We start from the raw sequence: 23,314 nt of genomic DNA, 5'->3' as shown, positions 1-23,314 counted from the left end.
GCAGAAGAACAATTGTCAGCAGAAACACCACCGACCTTGGAAGCCGTTCTTAACATGGGGAGGTGGGGCTGTTTATAATACGCTGGGTTATACCGTAAAATACTTTTTCAAAGGCAATTTAAACGTAATAGGCAAAAAAGAAAAGAAAAAACAAAGGAAAACGAAGATTATCATTTGTTTTCAGAAAAAAAGAAGATTATTATTTCGTACGGCGTTAAACAATAATAAACTAACTTTTCATAAACAAACAAAATTAAAAAATGTCTTCGCAAAAAAAAATAAAAAATAAAATAAATCAGGAAAAAATAGTTGCCAATAAAAAGAAATAAATAAAACCAGTGAAGTTAAACCATGTAATCGACGTGCATTGTTTGGAATAGGCAAAAAACAAAACAAAAAAAACAAAAACAAAAAAAAAAAGCCAGAAAAAAAAGCAGATTATGTTGTCAGTGGTTAAACGACGCCGGTAAAAATAGCAAACTAACTTTTCATAAACAAAAGCAAAGAAAAATAATATAAAATAAAATAAAGCTGCAGAAACAGTTGCCAATATAAAGGAATAAATAAACCAGTTTAATCGACGCCATAATGTATTGTTTTGAAGTGTTCGTTAAGATTGAGGTGATTCCGGAATAAGAGAATTAGCGGGCAACCAATCAGAGTAAGCGGATTTTCCCGGAGGAGACTTTATTATTTTTTTTCTAATACGGGAAAGTTAATGCTATGTCTGTGTTTGTATGAGGCAGTTAAGAGCGGTGTAAGCCTATAATAAGTAGAAAGTGTAGATTTCCTTCCGGCGTTGACTGGCGGTGGTGGGAGGAATAAATATTTAGAGGGGAAAATAGGAACTCCTTCCTCTAATGATGTTGCAATTGTGATGGTGCTGCTTGTCAGATGCAATGTAGCAGTTTATTATAACGACTTAATGTGCCTAAAATAGTGGTCGAAAGTTACATAAGCTAGTGGCCTAGATGTATTGAATTTGCATGTGGGTTCTGTTGTTGCAAGCCTACGATACTTTGGTCCAGAGGGGGATATCTGCTCATTTTATTATATATATATATATATATATATATATATATATATATATATATATATATATATATATATATATATATATATAGGCGAAGAGAAGAGATAATATCTTGAATTAAAATTTTAAATACAAAAGTCAAGTACATTTTGAACGCACCTCGATCTTATCAAATAGCCTACTGCATCAACTATTGGCCAATATATTACGCTTTTCTTTCATTTTAAACAAAATTGTCTCTGACACATAAAATAAATAAATAAATCTATCTATCTATCTATTTTTAAATTCAATTTTCACCCCAAACAAGGCACAGTGCCATTTTGAAGTACGGGGCTACTATCGGGGACATAAATTGCAGGGGAATTATGAAAAGAGATGAGCAGCAAGATATGACACTTGGACTTCTGCATGTCAGCACAGTTGGGAAAGCAGAATCGTGGAAGGGAGTTCCAAAGTCTAGCAGTTCTGGTGAAGAAAATATTGGAGTAGAAGGCTCTCTTGCACCTAGGGGTCTCTACTGTGAAGGGGTGGGTTTGGCTGCTTGTCGGTTTTGTCGGGGGTATTCACGTCGAAGGAGGCACAAGTGCTTGTAGTTCGTGAAAGCATTCACTATTAAAGTACTTGTAGAACAAACAGAGGGATGCAACATTTCGTCGATGGGTCAGAGGCTGAAGTTTAGATGACAGTTCAGAACCTATCAGGTTGGCAACTTTCTTTTGAACCCTGTCCAGGAGTGAGAGACAAGTAATAGATGCATCAGCCCAAATATGACAACAGTACTCTATACATGGGCGAATAGTGGCCTTACAGAGATACAAGATATTTTCAGGCGTAAGTAGTTTTCTAGCACGGTAGAGAGAGCCCACCTTCTTCGCAGCAGCCTTAGTAATGTTCTCAATGTATCTATTCCAGTTCATGTTCCCTATAAACGTTAGGCTGAGGAGTTTAAAGGAAGTACTTTCGGGTAATGTGTTCTTGGCCATTGCTATTGGTGGTAGAGAAGGTTTCTTGTAATTATTGAAGGAGACAAGCTTAGTCTTGGCAGCATTGAATGTGATCATCCATTTTTGTCCCCATTCCACTACGGACTGGAGGTCATCCTCTAGAGTTTCTGCCATTTCCTTAGATATGTGTTCATTTGTTTTCCCCTCATATCTCTTATAGAGAGTGGTGTCATCGGCAAATATACCCATCTCCGAAACAATTTTATCAGGGAGGTCATTTATGAATATCAGGAATAATAAAGGCACAAGGATATACCCCTGAAGCACTCCCACATTTATATTATATTGTTTAGATGTACGATCGTCGAGGACAACTTGGATTTTTCTCTTATTTATGAAGGATTTAATTACATCATGTGTTCTTCCAGTGATACCATATGATCTAATTTTCTTTAGACCATCATATATATATCTAGGGTTACCGCTCTACCCTCCCCGTTTTGTCCAATGAACGGTATATACGTTCAGAGATTACAGTTAGGATGTCTGCTGGGGAACGTGCTTGCCTAAATCCATATTGTTTGTCGGTCAGGGGTTTAGCAGCTGTAAGGTGATGGACTAGAGCTTGATAAATTAAGGACTCAAATATTTGGCGAAAAGCGGGAGAAGGCTAATGGGGCGATAATTTAATGGGTCAATTCTTTCACTAGAATTCTAGAAAATTGGTACCACCGAAGCGGTTTTCCAGCAGCCAAGAAAGCAAGATTCGTTTAGGCATTTATTGAAAAGTTTGGAGAGAACTGGAGCAATCTCAGCGGAACATTTTTTTAATAGCACAGCCGGGATGAGATCCGGTCCACATGCTTTTGAGGTGTGTAGGTTTTTTATGATACCATGTACCTGAGAAGGGTGAATTTCAAATCATCCTGTGTGGTGTCGTGTCCGTAAACGAAAGTTATCTATCTATCTATCTATCTATCTATCTATCTATCTATCTATGTGTATATTCTTCTAAATATATATGTTCTTATACATATATTCTTTTTGATATAATTATACATTTGATATATCTGATTGATGTATTCTCTCTTTATATATACATTCTTTCAAAGACAATGAGTTATTATTCGTCTGATGAGTTAGGGCGGAAAATATTCAAAAACTGACATAATTATATAATTATTTTTGCGCTACGAAACAGGTGCTTTCAAGAATTGAACATTTCAACATGCTGAATGAAATAAAAGGTAAGATGAACATCTTGGAATTTGGAATCTCTATCTCTATCCCTACTAGTGTATAAAAGTCACGGTGTGTGTGCGAGTTACTTTCTCATAGGTTCAAAAACAGCTGAGCTTACTTTTTTTTCAAATTTCACATAAAGGTAATTTATATTTCTGGCAGTGTTCTTAGATATGTTCTGTACAGAAATTCAGTCAATAATTATCAAAATAGAAAAAACCCGACCCTAAAAATAGTTTTTTTTTACGGGGGAATTTGTATACGGTACACCGGCAAGGGAGATAATAAAATATTAGCAAAGAATTTCTTCTAAAAAAAATGAGTCATCCACATCTGGAGATATAGCCTAGTGGTAGAGCATTCGACTACAAATCGAATGATCCCTTGGTCAAGCCCGGGTGTATTTCACCATTTTATTTTAATTTTTTCTTATTAATGAGTTCAATTTGCGATAAAAGCTGAGGTACAATTTAAAATCGCCGCAAAACATCAACCAGAAGTGACTTTTCTAGGGCATTCGTAGTCAAGCCCAAATATTAGCTGACGTGAAATTGTAAGCAAACACAGACGGAATTTTATGAACGACATTATCATTATTATTTATTTATTTTGCGAATTAGTCAACCAGGAAAATTATTCCTCATAATATATAATATTCAATAAAGGATTGTTTCTATAATAATACATACGCAATCTGCATAGATTAAAATATAATGTTTAAGCGTATTGTATGACCGGAAAACGGCGGGCGTCCAGCTAGTATAGACTATTTGTCTGTCACACACACACACACACACACACACACACACACACACACACACACACACACACACACACACACACACACACGTATAAAATTCGAATTTTGTTCTTATTTAGATTATGTCAGTGAAAAATTGCTGACAATGAATTGTATGAAAACACTTAGTGAGTAAATAACAATCAAAGAAAAGGGGGAAACAGCAAATACACAGAGTTAGCCAGAGAGCTAAAAGGGATATTATTATCTTTACATGGAGGTCACCACTTATCAAGGCCCGGATGCCACTCGGGGTTCAGGGTTATTGTGTGTACAGTAATCAATGGGACATTATCGTAGTAATCGTTAGTATTGGAGATTTGATAGAGTGTCTTACTTAAGGGGGCGATTCATCAGAAATTTGTTAACGTTGGACTTAAAGACATCCAAGTTGTAGTCAGGTGAGAAACAGGCAAATAGAAGAGAATTCCACAGGCGTGCACTTCTAAGAAAGAAGCTTTGTTCATGGAATCTACGTTTTGATTTAGGCACAGATAAAGAGTGGAGAAATTGCTGACACTGGTTTCAGCTAGACGGGTGTTTTTCGTGAAAGATTGGCGAGTGGGGGACCAGAGATTGGAGCTCGGGCAAGAAATTGCCATGGAAATAACGATAAAACAAAGACAGACTCGCAACGTCTCTTCTGTGGGAAAGAGGTTGCAGGGAAGAGAAAAGGGCATCCCCTACTAAGCCACGAAGTCTATTTTGTACTCTGCCAAGGCAGGATAGGCTGTTTTTAGTAGCTCCAGCCAAGATGTGGCAGCAGTACTCCATCCTTGGACGTACTTGGCTTTTATACAGATAGAGAATTGCATCAGTAGTAAGAATTCTTCTGGAGAGATTGAAGGATCCCATAATTTTCCCAGCGACCTTGGCAGCAGACTTGATGTACGTGTTCCATTTCAGATAAGGAGTAAAGGTCAAACCCAGAAGCTTGTCAAAATATGGAGCCTCCCCAAGACGAGAGCCATCCATTTCAATTGATACCAGATGGGGATCAGAGCGTTTGTGGTGTAAAGATATGAGTTTTGTTTTAGATGCATTAAAAGTAACCAGCCACTTCTTCCCCCACTGTATCACGCTCTCAATATCAGAGAAGAGAGAATCAGAGAGAACTTTGTCATTTACGGCCTTTGATGTGTTGCCATAGATGATCGTGTGATCAGCATAGATGTCAACGAATGATTTAAGTATCTGTTTTGGGAGATCATTGATGTAGATCAGGAAGAGAGTTGGGCCCAGAATGAACCCCTGAGGGACTCCAGCATTAATACTCTGGGCCTCTGATTTCTGCCCATCAACCACTACTCTTATGAACCTATCAGAGAGAAATGATTTAATAATTGAGAAAACATTTTCAGTTATACAGTAGCTGGAAATCTTGTGAAGTAGGCCCTGGGATAGAGATATGGAAGATAAAGAGACTCAAAATTATACCCACAATAATAGGAGCACTAGGAACAATCCCGAAAAACTTTGAAAAAAGAATGGGAAAAATTGGAATCAAAGGAATGACTGGAAAAATACAACCAACAACAATAATGAAAACAGCTGAAATATTAAGAAAAAACCCTTGAATGTTGAAACCAATACACTGGCAACAAACGCGGGCCAGACAAACTGCTGCAAAGGCAAAATATGCAACACTACATGGAACCAAGACTATTGAAGTCGCATATTTAGAAGTTCTCTAACACAACCCCACCTCATCCCCTCATTGCCACATCACTGCCCCACATAAAAAAAAGAAAGAGTGAGACCCAATAACCAAGTAAAGTCAAGGAGGAAGGGAAGACCGAGGAACTGACCAAGCCTCCGCCGGATAAGTGCGAAGAGAACTGGGACCTTCGGGAGGCTTATTGCCACTCAAATTCCAGTGAGAAATCAATGGCAAGCAATTGTTGCGATAATACAAATTTATTTGCAAATGTTATCGAAAGAGGTAGAGAGTACTGGAAACCTGTGAAGACTTGTTGTTACTCATCTTCCAGGGAACACCACATGCTGTTTTCAAGGAGAGATCTTTGATGACCTGTGTGAAAGCTCCTTGTGAGCCAATAATAATAATAATAATAATAATAATAATAATAATAATAATAATAATAATAATAATACACTACAACCCTTTTTTTACAAGGGACTCACCACGTATCAAGGTCTGAAGGCCACTCAAGGATAAGGGAATGAATGAAAGGTGGTAGTTTAGTAATCGTTAATGGTGTAGATTGGGTAGAATTTGAATTATTTAAGGAGGCGGCTCAACAAGAACTTGTTTACATTGGACTTGCAGGCTACCAAATTGTAATCGGCACAGAGTGTTCCACAGGCGGGCAGTTTTAGGAAAGAAAACTTTTCATGACACGTGCTCAGACGAACACTTGCCATGAAAATAACGGTAGAGCAGAAATAAGCTCGCAACGTATCTTCTGTGAGAACAGAAGTGACATGTAAAGGAAAAGGCATCACCTTCTCTAGGTTTCGAAGCCGATTTTGAACTCTGTCAAGGCAAGATAGTTTGCGCCGAACAGCTTCTGTCCAGATGTGGTGATTGTACTCTATTTTAGGGCATACTTGTCTCTTATACAGATAGTGAATTGCATCGGAAGTGAGATACCTACTGGACCGATAGAATGACCCAATAGAGGAGGGGTTTTGTTGACTCTTTCCATGCTTGGATTCAAGTTTAAGTTATGCGCCTGGTCTTAATGAGGCCGAAAATGTCTGAAGATTTCACCGATAAAATTTTATGTTTTAAACAAATTACAGGACAAGTTTGCATAAGTTTTCGCGTAATATTATATTTGAAATATAACATGTAAATAAATAATAAGCTGTTTTGGTGCCATTTTGTTTATTTTTTTTTCTATTTGTGAGCACGGGGTAAAACTGGAGAATCATCATTTTGTTTATAAATCAACAAATGATCTTTTCATTTTCTTTTTCGAATCATTTCGAGAAAAGACTTTCCCCAAATATTCCCAACGTCCTAAATAAATAAATTAATAAATATAATAAAAATACATAAATAAAAATAACTAAAATAAATAAATAAAATAAATATATAAGCAAAAATAAATATCTAAGAAAAAATCTGGGCCCTAAAAATGCTTTAACGAATCACTTAATTCTCTGACCGACCATATAGATGCAGTCGTCAATAAAATAAATCCACGTAGGTTTTATAAAGTACTAATTTTAAAATGGCGTGAGTGAAAATTTTAGTCTAATCGGATTATTAGTTTACAAATTACAGTTCTGTAAGTGAAGCTACTGTTGCAAATGTTTAAAACAATGGAAAATGTTATTTTGCTTCAAATGTGCGTATTGTGTTCTCTACGAAAACCTTAATGGCATCCTCTCGAAAAGATGGTCTCCTCCCCCATCATAATAATAATGTAATTTATAATTTTAAGTGTAGTTCCACTGCCAGCTACGTGGGTCGAACAACGTTGAGATTGAATGGGAGAGTTCAACAGCACGTACCCAGCAAAATCAGAAAGGGAACATACCGAGCAACGGACGTTCTTGCCAATAATACGAGTCTCAAATAACTGGCCACCTTATTAAAAGCCCGTCATGTGCAGCGAACTTTAGCACGAACTCATTTTCAATTCTGAGTCATACTCACTCCACTCCTCACTGTAAATAGAGACAACGTTTCTTATGTTTGAGCGTCATTAACCTCTAGGATCTTCGAAAATAGAAGTTTCTTTTTGTTGTAAATTTTAATCGCTTCCCAGTTTTTTTTTTACCAATGAACAGAACGTAACGTAACTTTATTTTAATAATGTACACATTTTTGATTTTTCCTTTTTAATCGTAAATCCTCGATATAGCCGTGAGAAAGCGAGGGCGAAACCGGTCAGATGACTCCTCCGTTTATTTTTCTTCTTCCTCTCTTTTTTAAAACGTATTTTACGTATTTTACTTTAATCATGAATAATAAAAGTTTGTCCCTTCTTCATAATTGCAACACACACACACACAATATATATATATATATATATATATATATATATATATATATATATATATATATATATATATAAGGTGTAGGTGGAAGGACCGCAAAGTGAGCTTTTGTCAACGTTATTTTTAAGGGGGTATTGGATTCAGAATTATCTATATATTAATATGCTTGTAACTATCTATCTATCTATGTGTGTCACACTTTCCGGCAAATTTGATTGGTTGAGAAGATTTTATTCTGGAATAGCGGATTACACATTAAACGAACGCTCAAGGCAGAGATCAGGGTTGCCAGGTTGGCTTCATTTTATTATTATTATTATTATCGGGTGTGTTCTTTTGTGTGCCACGCTTTCCGGCAAATTTCATTGGTTGGTATTTAATTCTCGAATAGACATTTAATTTCGGAATACACATTTACGAACGCTCAAGTTTGCATTCGAGTAGTGTCTTTTCACCGCTATATGTGTTTTTAAGTCTATAAAATTTAATTGATTTTAAGTTATTCCGTAGTAAAAATCGATAACACAATTTCTCGGCCAGTTATCTGTTTTTTTCATTGTTTATTATTTACATTTCATTTATTTATTGAGAAAGAGAGAGAGAGAGAGAGAGAGAGAGAGAGAGAGAGAGAGAGAGAGAAAACCAGCAGGAGAAAACGCACGAGCGAGAGAGAGAGAGAGAGAGAGAGAGAGAGAGAGAGAGAGAGAGAGAAAGAAAGAGAGCGAACGAGAGAGTGAGAGAGAGAGCGAGAGAGAGAACGAGAGAAAGAGAGTGACGCTGATGTGTTCGTTAAAATATTATTGCTACTATTACAACATTATGAAAAAAGCGACACGTTATTAGCGAATCGAAACCTGTTTTGTACATAAATTATTTTTATAAACCCATTAAATCTTATATATATATATATATATATATATATATATATATATATATATATATATATATATATATATATATGACAGATCCTTTTTCTAAATAATTTTTTTAAAGTTATTCTGTAGTAAAACCGATAACCCAATTTCTTGGCCGACGGGAACAGAAATTGAGCAGATATTTATTTTTTTTCATTGTTTATTTTTTACATTTGTTAATTGCGAGAGAGAGAGAGAGGGGGAGAAAAAGCGAGCGAGTGAGAGAAAGAGAGAGAGAGCGCGAGCGAGAGAGAGAGAGAGAGAGAGAGCGAGAGAGAGACGTTGATGTTTTCGTTAAAATATTATTGTTACTACTACTACTACTACTACTACTACTACTACGTTCTGAAGCAAGCGACGCGTTATTAGCGAAACGAAACCTGTTTTGTACATAAATATTAAAAAAAAATTAAATTTAAATGCATATATATACATATATATATATATATATATATATATATATATATAAATATATATATATATAAATATATATATATATAAATATATATATATATGTATATATATATATATATATATATATATATATATATATATATATATATATAGTGTTATAATGGAATAATTCCAGAGGAAATCCGGGTATGAGAGCTCAATGTGGTAAACAGAGCAATAACATAAAATTATGTAATTTCCGTGTTATATATATATATATATATATATATATATATATATATATATATATATATATATATATATTAAATGACAGGCCCTTTTTCTCTATAAATTATTTTTTATAAATTGTTTTAACTGAAACAATTTCATGAAAAACTGTTTTCGTACACAAAATATTTAAATTATTCCATGCGGAAATCTTATTTAATAAAAAGAAGAAGAGAAGGTGATAACACACTAGGGGCATTAAATTAATATATAAAGTATGTTAGTCTCCTTTTTTATGAATAGGATATCCCGATCACCGAAGACATAATGTAAAAATAAATAAACAAAAAAATAAAAATAAACTGATCTTGCGTTTGTGCTGTGCGTGAAACTAAAATATACCGTCTTGCTAGGATCCAAGGGTAGTATCTGTTCTATCTAAAGATGGTATAATAATACCACTGGGTGTCCGTTCATGCCAGGTGTTCATACAATTGACATATGTCAATATCCTTATAAGTATATTGGAGATAAGTATATTGGTAATACCAAATATATTCTGACACTACATTAACCAGATTACTTTGATAAATACTTTTACAGTTTTAACAAAAGGGCTATAATAATATCGCGGGGTCTCTATTCGTGCTGAACATCCAAAGAATGCCCAGCAACAATATATTACATATGAAAGATGTTGCTGTGGAATTTTCACAGGTCCCGCTAGTTATTATTATTATTATTATTATTATTATTATTATTATTATTATTATTAGTAGTAGTAGTAGTATTACTAACGGGACCTGTAGAAATTCTACAGGGGACTCATTCATATGTAGTATATGTTGACATTCTGTAGATGTTCAACGTAAATGGAGACGCTCTGATATTATTGTAGCTCTTTTGTTAAAACTGCAAAAGTATTTATCTAAGATAGCAGGGACGCCTGGCGTAGCCCGGTCGTAAAGTACGTTTAAATATGCTATTTTAATTCTTACAGATTTCGTATATACTATTATAGAGTTAATGTTTTATCGATTTTTATATATTATAAAGTTGCGATTTCAAAAATAAAAAAAAATTGACCCATATGACTTGGGTGCATCAGCTTGAATAAAAATCGAAAATAAACTCTCTTAGCTCATATTTTTTAAATTATATATGTGGTTATTTTTCGTTTTTATCATTATCAGCTATTAAGAGTGAGCATCTCTGCTAATAAAAAAATTACATTGCGTTCATTTTTGAAGAAGAACCTGAGGGTTTGTATTGCTATACACAGACTCGAAAAAGTGGTCAAAAAATAAAATATACAACAAATAAATGTTACCAGTGGCTATAAAAGTTACTTTGCAACCTACTTGCACCATTTGTTGGTGTTTTAAAGTTGATTTAAACGCTATTTATTTCATTTCAAATAATAAGGTTTTACGAGTCTTAATTCAAGATGGCGAAAACTGACTACCCCCCCTTCTTATTCGTAGAGAACAGCCTCGTTTTCAAATTTTTAGTTCGCGCACATTTTGGTGGGAGGAGCCTCGCCTCGTTTTCAGCTTTTCTTACGCACATGTCTCTGCAGACATGTATGGGTGTACACTTTTTTGTTTACATTTTTAAGAAGTTCCGTCCTCGTAAGGAAAGGATACTTGTGAACATTACATTTAATTTAGATAATTATTGCACAAAACTTCTAATTTTCTTTCTTTCTAGTTTTTCTGTAAGAACTCGTAAATTTTTTATCAGGTGCCGCAGCCGCCACAACATCACCCCCCCACCCCAAATGTAAACAGAATTTATGTGAAATATTAAACGATTCTTTTGCTGGTTTAACGTCGGCGCGTTACTTACAGAAAATAGTTAATTAAACAACAGAAGCACCTGTTAAAAATTTACAAGTACTTACGGAAAAACTAGAAAGAAAGAAAATTAGAAGTTGTACGCAATAATTATCTGAATTAAATATAATATTCACGAATATTCTTTCCTTAAAAAAAATGTACACCCAAAAATGTCCGCAGAGACATGTGCGTAAAGAAAGCTGAAAACGAAACAAAGCAGGCTCCTCGCACTAAAATGTGCACGAACTAAAAATTTGAAAACGAGGCTATTCTCGGCGAACAAGAAGGCGAGGGGTAGTCAGTTTTCGCCATCTTGAATTAAGAATCGTAAAACCTTATTATTTGAAATGAAATAAATCGCGTTTAAATCAACTTTAAAACACCCACAAATGGTGCAAGTAGGTTGCAATAGCTTTTATAGCCACTGGTAACATTTATTTGTTGTGTATTTTATTTTTTGATCACTTTTTCTAGTCTATGTGTATAGTAATACAAACCGGAACCAGAAGCCCTACCTAACTAATATTCCTGGTGAACAAAGTGCAAAAGAGATCCAGACAAGTGCACTTAAGGCAACAACTAGGATACTAAAAAGAGCTCTCGGTTGGTTTCAATAAAAAGCAGTGGAATGTTGGCAGCTGGTTTGGCTGCCCCATACCCAACATTACAATCTTCAAAGGAAGAAAATAATTAAAAAAATGCTGCTGTGAAACCTAACATAGTTATATGGAATAAATCAGAGAGAGTGGCAACCTTGGTTCAAGTTAGTGTCCCTAATGATGGAAGTCTGAACAGAGCTGAAAGGGAGAAACAGACCAAATATCAAGGTCGCAAGTATGATATGAAAAAGTATGATATGAAAAGAAACTGGAATCTTAGAGAGATATCAATCATACCAGTTATTATAGGTGCCACAGGGTTTATGAAGAAGAACCTGAAGCCCTACCTAACAAATATTCCTGGTGAACAAAGTGCAAAAGAGATCCAGACTATTGCATTTAAGGGAACAACGAGGATACTAAAAAGAGCTCTCGGTTGGTTTCAATAAAAAGCAGGGTAATGTTGGCAACTGGTTAAGAAAGAAAATTAAAAAAAAACAAAAATTATATATACGCCCTAACGTTGATGGTTTCTTCAGCTAGAAGAGATTGTAAGCATATAAGTAATAAAAAAAACAAAACAAAACAACAAAAAAAAACAACAAACTAAACAAAAACAAACATATCTACATATGTAGGCCTTTCAGCGCACAAGTACCAAGCGACGAGTTACTTAGTACAACTGATTTGTTGACAACTTGACAGAATTAATGTAATTGATCAGTAAACTTATTCAACGTGCATTGTTTGAGCAGAGAAATCAGGTTCTGACAGGAATTACTTCCTTGTTTGCATAGTGAGCCGCTCTCTCCACTGCCCCTCCTCCTCCTGTCATCTTTAACTTTCGTATCCCCCCTTCCACCTTCAAGACATTCACTTTCGTTTCCTTAATGCATTCAGAGAATATTTTAACTCCGTGAGAATAAAATTGAAACTTTGTTATACTATGAAATGATTTGTTGTCGTTAATTTTTGGTTGCAGTTGGATGGTCACGTGTCCGAAATACACAGAATATGCTTTCTTGGTTAATCCACCTATCTCTCTCTCATATATATATATATATATATATATATATATATATATATATATATATATATATATATATATATATATATATATATATATATATAAAGTCTGTTACACGTAAGTTGTCTATAATGGTGTGTTTTCTGCGTTTTTTTAAAAGGTAAACATCTGATGAGCACGCAATTAAATATGCAGCATAACAGTTTTTCAAACTTGTTAGTCGCAATACCAAACAATATTGTATAGGCTATCTTTTGAAAAGTAATAAATGACCAACTAAGAAAACTTAATATTTGGATATTATTAACTGATACACATTCGAGAGTAAAAATAATGAAAAGAATATTCTCTTGTCATAGCCCTTATCATCGTCATCGTAATCATTGTCATTAGTGGGGACATCAGTTCTTCACTTACCGCCATCTTCATAACATAAAACAAAACAAATTTAGCTGAGTCTACGATAATTCGCTAGATAACCATAGTTTTATCTGTTTTTGAGGGGTGGTATATTAGTCTGGCTTTTTATCATCTTTCCATGAAGCAACGCCGGTACATGGATAATGAATAAAACAAACAATTTCATGAGTGAGCAATGATAAAATCTGGAGATTCCCCGAGGGCTACTGGAAGCACTAAATAAAATTAAGGAGGCTTTCAGAACAGTACTAAAACCAAGTTTCTAATCCTCCTAAAAGAGAAATTATTTTTTAAGTGAGCATTGAAAAATAAAATAATAAAAAAAAAAAAAACCCAGGAGGCCTTCAAAGCGTAACTGAAAGCACTACATAAAAGTAAGGAAACCTCTAGAGCACTACCAAAATTATGTTTTTATTCCACCTCTAGAAGAAAAATTATTTTTTAAATGATCAATGAAAAAAAAAAAAAAACTCAGGAAGCCTCCAGAACGCTACTGAAAGCACTAATTAAAATTATGGGGTGGGGGAATTAAGTGCAGCACTAAAACTATTTTGTGGTGACAGTGGCTAAGTGTTTAAGACAAGGACTGAAAACATGAGCGTGTCAAGTTTGAATCCAGTTCATTCAACAGAAACACTTTCATTATAACAACACTTGACCTTGTGTCTTACCTTTCGAAGAGGAAATAAATAAAATAATGGTGCCCCCTCATTTACCGTTCGTCCACACTTAACAATTATAAGCAGAAAGCGCATATGTCTATCTTTCTAAATTTAGGTATTAGTATGTATTTGTATTATTTAAATTCTTCGGACTACTATTCTCATATTGATTGCCATTTTCACAGCGTTTCAGTTGATGTAACCTTCGATCTTCTTCAGGTTTATTTTGTCGAATTCGGAAACTTTCTGTCGAACTCAGGAATCTGCACGAAATCTTTAACGGCAGCCTTTATTTAATTCACAGGGGTAGCATGTTCCCATTCCGTCAGCTATGACTGAGTAGAAGTCCTAAGTAATTCGCAACTGTATTTGAGTGTCGTCCGCACTGAGGATTGAACCTTCAACCTTTATAACTAAATTTTAACAAGTACTCTATCTATTAAAGGCAGTTTTCCGAGTTCAATAAAAACACTTGGAGAAGGCAGGAGGTTACATCGACTGAAACGTTGTAAAAATAACACTCAAGATGAGAACAGTAGTTCGAAGTATTCGAATAATACAAAGACTTAAAATAATATACGAATAATCAATCCTCATCTCAAAAATTTAGAAACGTATATACGCTTAGATATTTGGGGGTTGTTTTACTATACACAGATTCGAAAAAGTTGTTAAAAAATATAACAAATAAATGTTATCAAAGGCAAGATAAGTTACTTTTCTACCTGAGTGGATAATTTTTAGTGTTTTTATTTAATGTAACGTGCTTATTCGGCTCAGAAAAACATACAGTGTTTATCGATGTATTGGAAAAATGCAAATGGCGACATGCTCGCTGTTGAATATTGTAAGTTTGGGAAAACGAGTTTAAACAAAAAAATTATACAAAATACTGTTAGAAACTCACTCAATATATGTTACTGTGACATAGGCGGTGAGTTTCTAACAGTATTTTGTGTAATTTGTTTGTTTGAACTCATTTTCCCAAACTTACCGTGTTCAACCGCGAGCATGCCGCCATTTTCTTTTTAAAATATATCAATAAACACTGTATGATTTTCGAACCGATTACACATTTGAAAGTGAATAAAACCACTAAAAAATTTTCCAAATAGGTAGAAGAGTAACTTATCTTGCCTTTGGTAACATTTATTTGTTATATATTTGTTTTTTTTTACCACTTTTCCGAATCTATGTGTATAGTAACACAAACTCGATATTTGCATTCGAACATAGCTGCAAGGCGTAAGTGTTCCAAATGCAGACTCTCTTTAGTTTAATTGAGTTTCACACAAAGGAGGTAACACTATTTATGTATAACGGCAGTTAAAATAGAAAACAAACAACAAACAAACAAACAAAACCAAAGCAATAACAACATTAAGTATGAATCATGCAAATCATATAACGATATTGTGCAAAACTAATTTCTAGTAAGTAATCGTTTTAGAAGAATTATTTGTAATTATGTTTAGAAAAAAACGAAAATTCGATGTGTTATCATTATCATATCAGGTTTTATGCCCGTTTAACACATTAGCATGAGATTGATTGGCGGAAAAGTCCCAATTTATATGTTAAGATCGTTAGCCTGTTTTTCTTTTGCGGTTTATGCATTAAATAACATACAATACGTTTATATGTAGAAATTAAACTAGTACCTCCATAGAGTAAGCCATTGAATTAGGGTTAGGATTAGAATTAGATGAGTGTATAGACAGCAAGACTAATAACAAAAGCTATCAACGGCTATCCATACTGATGAGAGTAGAAACGAGAGCAAGGGTTTCTGCAACCTTATACCCCCCACCCCCACCAGATTATTTTATACCAGAATCAAATAACATTTTAAATTCAAATAATCTTCTTTATGGACACGTGCGTCCTTCATATGTGTAAGGTGTTTGTACAGGGTCTCTTTTTTATAGTCTCTTATTTTCGCCATTGTCGTTTCATCTGGGGGTTGCTATACAATAAGCTCTTTTATTTATGAAGAAAGATGGCAATAAGCCTTTTTATTTATGAAGAAAGAAGACGCCCGCTGTTTAAATTTTTCTTGATAAAATGGACTTATGAGAGAGACGAATGTCACCGTAACTTTTTATTTATTTGTTAAACTTAATTTTCTAATTTAATGAAATGAGTGATACAGACAGATAGACAGACAGATAGACAGACATGGAAGTAACATTCGCCTTAGATTATTCTACATTATTGGCAGTGTCTCGTTTGTATGGCTTCCCGGGAGAGACTGATTTAAAGAACCTTTTTTCTCTCAGCTCGAAAATATGACATCATTCGTTATCATTCGACTTTGTTATGTTTACCGTTTGATCTGTTGCTACTACAGTGTCACCTAGCTTTTAATCAACCTTGCCAACAGTTCTGTTTTAGAAAATTGGGTTATTATGCACCTTGTGTGACCCTTGTCAAAATTTACAATACCTAACTTAATCGCTACTGATGTAAGTTCAGTAATATGTAACAATCAGATCGATAGAAGCCATTGTTGGCGATGGTTTATTCTCTATCCGTCTAACCCTGTGCAGTTCTAGGTGGTCCACGTTCCCAGACTTTATTTTTTCGCCCTTGGAGAAAGGATTACTATATTGCTATTCGCCAGAGATTCCTCTACTGAGCAATGCCAACAAGGCTCCCCAGGCATTTGTTGTAAGCTAAAGTGCACTAATTTAATGTGCTGGCTTTTCAAATCACACTTTCCGCCGTAGGAGAGAGATAACTAAAAATTTTCGCTTCCCATTTTTTCTTTTAGCCAGATCCCCCCCCTTTTTTTTTTATTAAGATCAAAGGAAGTAGATTGGCATTTAGAGTAAATGTGGTATTGTGGTGACTGAGATCATTCTAGTTAAGAATAGTATCGCCAGTTTTACTATTTTAGACCAAGTATGGCCAACTAGACTTTAATGGCCCCGTGCTTAAGTTTTCATATTGCAATTAATTTTATTGCATGAAGTATAAATAATTCAAAGTGTAGTATCTGTTCTGTTACCACACTTCGTCTATTCTGTCCTCAGTCAGCAAAAGAGAGATCTTTTAAAACCGAGGCATTTTTAATTTTTGCCTCAATCCAGAGTTGGCCTTTTTGCAGTTGGATTTTCTCTACATTCAAACTCGACTTTCTGGTTATGTCATCGTAATGAGGCAAGTAAATAGGGCCAAAGTGGATCGATTGCTGTCTTCAGGATTAACAGCTGTTCATAGTGAGTGGCACTTTCAGTCTTCTCATAGCATAGATCTTCATTCAACTGTCAACTATCAATCTGAATAACCCTTATAACCTAGTTATTATAACCGAGTTATTATAACCGAGGGGGTTCGTTTCGATAAGACGAATCATTGATTAAACACAAACAAACAAACTTTATTGTTTATATTCGTGATCAGATTTCTACATTGAGTCTTAAAAGACTTGAGTTTATTTATCTCCTTGCTACAGTTGGAAGATGTGACACAAGGTTGGAAAGAGGAATTGGAAACTAGAGCCTTAGAGAAAGAGCACCTTGGCCGAACAAAAAATGCCTGAATATCTTGTCGGCATTCCACGGCAGTGGCACCCCAGGCGATTAGCAATAAACCAATCTTTTTTGAAAGGATAAGAAGTTGAAACATAAATAAGATGGACCTCATAGAAGTGCTCAAGATCATACCTCAGACGGACGTAGAACAAAAATGGCATAGACTTCGCGGATCTGATTTTGGTATGAAATAATGAAAATAGCATATTTGCCGTTGAAATCGTTACCCAGAAAGGCATCTTGTTTTATCTCACTTCCCCCCCCCCCACATGTTTATAGTTAAGTCAGAGTAAAAATGTATAGGTATGAAATTCTGAAAGAGTTGGTTTGCTGTAAGAAATCATTTCTCTAACAGGGCAGCCATTTTGTTTTATCACAAAAACACACACACATACACACGCATATACATATATATTCAGTTAAGTGAAAGTAAAAAAACCTTTGGTATGAACTTATGAAAAAAGTAGATTTGCCGTTTAACACTAAATAAACACCTACGCATGCACGTTACACATGCACAGAAGCGCCCGCGCGCGCGCACACACACACACACACACACACACACACACACACACACACACACACACACACACACAAACGCGCGCACGCGCGGGCACACATGCTGATAACTTTTTGCGTATTGGCTGAGAATGGAGTCATCTTCATGGTTGGTTACATCTGCAAAAAGGAAACACTTACAGCAAACAAAATATGAGTGAAATGGATACCCGGCAGATGCTGACTATCGCGTGGGTGCCAACAACAGTAATTGTAAGTAGCTTGCTTAGCCAATATCATTTCACTACTTACTTGGAGTGAGATAGGAAAAAGGATGCTATAAATATCTATATGTAACACTGCCGCACCGTTCGACGAACTCAGGAGATAGGAACACACAAGACTAATTCCTCGGTTAAAGACGATTGAATGAATGAATCAAAAGTACTCACAAGGAATGGAAAAAGAAATGTACGAATCCAATATACAATTTGACAGAAATACTCGATAGACCATCCGAAAGATCGAAAAAACAAATATTTGCATAAATTAAAATATATTGAGCGTATTTTACGACCGAGAAAGGTCGGGTGCCCTAGTTTACTAATATATATATATACGGCATAATCACGTTGACACACCGGTTCTCGTCAGATCACCAAAGTTAAGCAACGTTTAGCCTAGTTAGTACTAGATGGGTGACCATTTGGGAATTCTAGGCGCTGTATGTGCTCTCTGCTTTTCTCGGCATTTGTTTCACTTGCCACTGGTATTTAACAGTGTCGACTCAGGAGATATGTGGTTGAAGATTGCGCACCTCCTGCCAATAAGACTTTCACGCGCAGGCCCCCCTTCGTGTGGGTATCCATAGTCTCTTAAAGACTGAAGAAGCCCATATATATATATATATATATATATATATATATATATATATATATATTGACGGATCAAAGTTATGCCACGTAATTTGTCAGATTTTCGGCAAAGTTAACGTGTTTTTAGATTAATAAACACACACTTAGCTTAAAATTTGTTTTTATTGTTTACAAATACGGTTTAACTGTGTTTCGAAACTGACAATAAATTGCATTAAGATAAATTTTATATGTAAATTTATTTATTTTCAAGCTCTATTATTAATTTTGAAACAATAAAGGGTTTGAATCTTTAGTTTCATTTTATTCTGGAATTTGATTCCCATATGAATCGTTCTGAAAATGTCTGTGTGTGCGTGTTTGTGTACATTTCCCTACCAAATTACTCTGTCGATTTTAAGTCTACAGACTCGAGATGTGACATAAGGGGTATTGAGATTTGAGAAAACATTTTTAATCGGTTTTTAGCCAGGAATTTTGCTGTCAAAGGGTAAAAATTCAACGATTTTACCTTTGAAATCAAGCTCATTTGCATATTCTTTTAAACATTAATTTTAATTAATTTCCTATTAGTTTCTTCGGTTTTCATATGGGATGATAATCTTTAATTAACAATTACGTGTAATTATATTCATGCAGATGTTCTACATGCTTTATACTTGCATAATATTTGCATAAAAATTTATAGTAAACACAAAATTGTTTCCATATATATTTATGTATACGTATGCATTTTTGTTTAAAAAATATTGTGGTCCTGGATATGACCTTAAACTATATCCGATGGTGAGGCCCCAGCTTGCGGGCATTAGGGAGTGTGGAGCCACCCTTTAATTGCCATTGCTTCCAAGTCCACTCTGACCCGGAGTGGTAGTATTTGTTAGGGTCCCAACTATGGGTTAAATAGAAACCGACTTGAAGACAACAAATATATTCTATCAAAAATTTTTTCTTCAAAATCTTTGTATTCGGTATTAAATAACATGAAAAGGGTTGATATGCCGTAAAACAAAAATAACCAAACCAAACATTTGGTCTACAGACATGAAACTTCATATATAAGGTATCTGAATCCACGCGGAACTTTATAGTTGGGGTTTAGCCCGAAAAAATCAGTGCAAAAGTGTGAAAAAAAAAATGAAATTTGCCAGGTGAAAGTCGTACGCTGGCATTACGAACACATAACGCAGGGCTATTGGTTAATGTTTTAATTTTTAGCCTTACAGTAAACATGTCTTCATATTCCAGTCATTCATGACAGAGGCAAAAATAAATTGTGAGATGAATGTTTTGGTTTCGATTCTCGGTGGTTGCGCACGAGTCTTTTTTTTTAAATTTTATTTAACCTTTTAAATCATTACTATATCGTGCGTCCAATATAATCTATAATATAAATCTAACCTGTCCGTTTAAATGTATGCGTGTATGTTTGTGTGTAGGTTTGTCTTTCTAAAACTCTCGACAGAAGCAACAGATTTTCACGAGATCAGCATTGTTTTAAAGCTCGACCATTCGGACGACAACTACCGAAAACTTGGCTAAAAACATTAATTCATTCACCCTCAATTAGGCTCTTTTCTACAGGGAGGGGTCGCTTTTTTCGCCGATATTTTCGAAAGCCATCCTCTCTTTTCGATTGACTAGCCGAAATTTGAACCTTCGCCACTTCCGGTTTGGCGATGGGCGCAACAACAAAGACGTCAGATTTTTCCCGTTCTTTTCCTCCTTCGCGGTATGAGTTCGAGCCTGCCTGCCTACTGCCACTTTTTTTTTTAAAACACCTCCAAAGACACGGGCAACGCCGGGCACAAAGGCTATTACATCTATAAAAGTGTGTGTGTGTGTGTGTGTGTGTGTGTGTGTGTGTGTGTGTGTATGGATTTCCCTACCAAATAACTATTAATTTTCGGTCTAGAGACTCGAGATTTGACATAAAGAGTATTGGAATTTTGAAAAATCTTTTTAATCCGTTTTCGGCCAGAAATTTTACTCGTCAAAATGAAAAAAAAAAATGTCTAAAATATAAAACAAAAACAAATCAAAACAAAAACCTCACAGTATTAACAAAAAAGTAAGTCAGGAAAACTCACATGATAAAATATGCATGTTAATTAGGAACATACAGTAGAATACCGGATACGGTTGCCTTAGGATACGTTTTTTTCAGGTTACGATGTTGAATACGATGTTTTTCAATCCTCTGGTTACAGTACTTGTCCCGCCTTACGGTGTTATTTACGTTTTTTGATTATATATATGCATATTAAATATTGTATTGTATTTGTTACTAATTTTTAATGCCGGATCCCGGGATTCTACTGTATCTTCCTGCTTATTTCATGAGTAGATAACATATTCCATACTAACAGAGCTCGTAGAAATAAGTTTTTTTCCCAAGACATTGCAATTCTAAATTAGATCGTAACGACATGTAATATGATTATGAAAGAAAATAAATGATACATAATGATAGGATATACTTTTGTATTTTTCATATATATATATATATATATATATACAAGTATGTATATATATACATATATACATACTTACATACAAATATGTATATAGACACATATATACATGCATATATATACATATCTATACTCCTAAGAATTCGTTTTTCTTTTGTGTGTATTGATATTCATATTAAAAACGCTCTTTTCTAATTATTTAAAAAGAAAATACAATTTTGTTATATATGGGTCGTAGAATAGCATTCACTAGCAAAAGATCTAGCTAATTTGAATATTCTTTTAAACATTCACTTTAATTAATTCCCTATTAGTTGCTTTGGTTTTCTTATGGGATAATCATTTTTAGTTAACTATTACGTACAATTATATTAATGCAGATATTCTACTTGATTTATACTTGCATATTTGTGTAAAAGGTTTATAGTAAACACAAAACTGTTTCCATATATATTTATATATACGTATATATTTTTGTTTTACAAATTTTGCTTACGAAACCACCTCCTAGAGATTTTGGTCTACACATAAGAAACTTCATATATAAGGTTTTTGAATCCATGCAAAACTTTATATTTGGGTTTTAGCCTGGAATAATCGGTGCAAAAGTGTGAAAATTAAAAAAAAAAAAAATGAAATTTGCCAGGTGAAGGTCGAACGCCGGCATTACGAATGCACAACGTAGTAGCTATTGGTTCATGTTTTAATTTTTAGCCCTGCAGTAAACATGTTTTCATAGCCCAGTCATTGACAACAGAGGCAAAATAAATCGTGCGCTGAACGTTTTGATTTTGATTCTCGGTGGTGGCGAATGTGTCATTTTTTTTTTTAACTTTTTAAATAATTACTATATATTGCATCTAATCTATCTATCTATCTATCCATCTATATATCTATAAAAGTGAAAATGTCTGTCTGCCTTTTCTCTATGGTAGCTAAAGAAAGTCTAATATACAGAAAGTCATTACTTTACATATTCACACTTTTTAATATATACATATGCACATAACCTTATGAACAATACATAGGGCCCGAGCAAAGCCGGGAAGAACTGCTAGTATACATACATTTATGTATATATACACATATATAAATATATATATATATATATATATATACATGTATATATATATGATGATTGCAACGTCTTGTCAGACGAGTGCCACTCTTTCAGACACTTAAAGTTCATGAGCCCAAAAATGACTTCCATCGTCAGAGGACCATTTTAATAGACAAATGCCTGAGGAAGTATCTATACACAGATGACGTTACAGAGTCATAGCTTTGTACGAGAGCTAAGTCTCTCTCTCGGTGAAAAATGTTGAGATCTAGCAACAAGCAAGAGCAAGATAGCCAGCAACAAGTTAAACTGCAGACCAGCTTAATGCATGTATTGGTCTCCCGCTTTATGGTTTTTTAAATCAGAGATTTGCTTCTCCTAGAAAGGTTACCTTCACCACGGCTTACAGGAGCCCTCTCCACCCCAAGACATACATACATACATACATACAAATACACACGGTGCTAGTTTTCTGCTAACCCCGAAAAAGGATGGAATACTGCTGCCATATCTGGGCAGGAGTTGCTAAAAACAGCCTAACCTGCCTTGACAGAGTACAAAATAGACTTCGTGGCTTAGTGGGGGATGCCTTTTTCTCTACTCTGCAACCTCTCTCCCACAGAAGAGACGTTGCGAGCCTATCCTTGTTTTATCGTTATTTCCATGGCATGGGCTCGTCTGAACCCCAAATCTCTGGTCCCCCCTCGGCAATCTTTCACGAAAAATACCCGTCTAGCTGAATCCACTGTGAAAAATTTCCCCCACTCTTTATCTGTGCCTAAATCAAAACGTGGATT

At 34.7% G+C, this 23,314-nt stretch overlaps 1 protein-coding gene and 1 pseudogene across 1 annotated transcript in view; one reads left to right on the top strand and one right to left on the bottom strand.

Moving 5' to 3' along the window:
* Positions 1–23,314, bottom strand: part of LOC145279827 (uncharacterized) — a 289,465-nt gene that overhangs the window by 167,029 nt on the left and 99,122 nt on the right. The gene's annotated exons all lie outside the window — the stretch shown is intronic.
* LOC145280468 (5S ribosomal RNA) lies at positions 18,723–18,839 on the top strand (annotated as a pseudogene).

The sequence above is a fragment of the Euprymna scolopes genome, chromosome 7, assembly GCF_053919585.1.
Source record: "Euprymna scolopes isolate OS-2025 chromosome 7, ASM5391958v1, whole genome shotgun sequence".
NCBI lineage: Eukaryota > Metazoa > Mollusca > Cephalopoda > Sepiida > Sepiolidae > Euprymna > Euprymna scolopes.
This window is presented reverse-complemented; position numbering and strand designations above follow the sequence as displayed.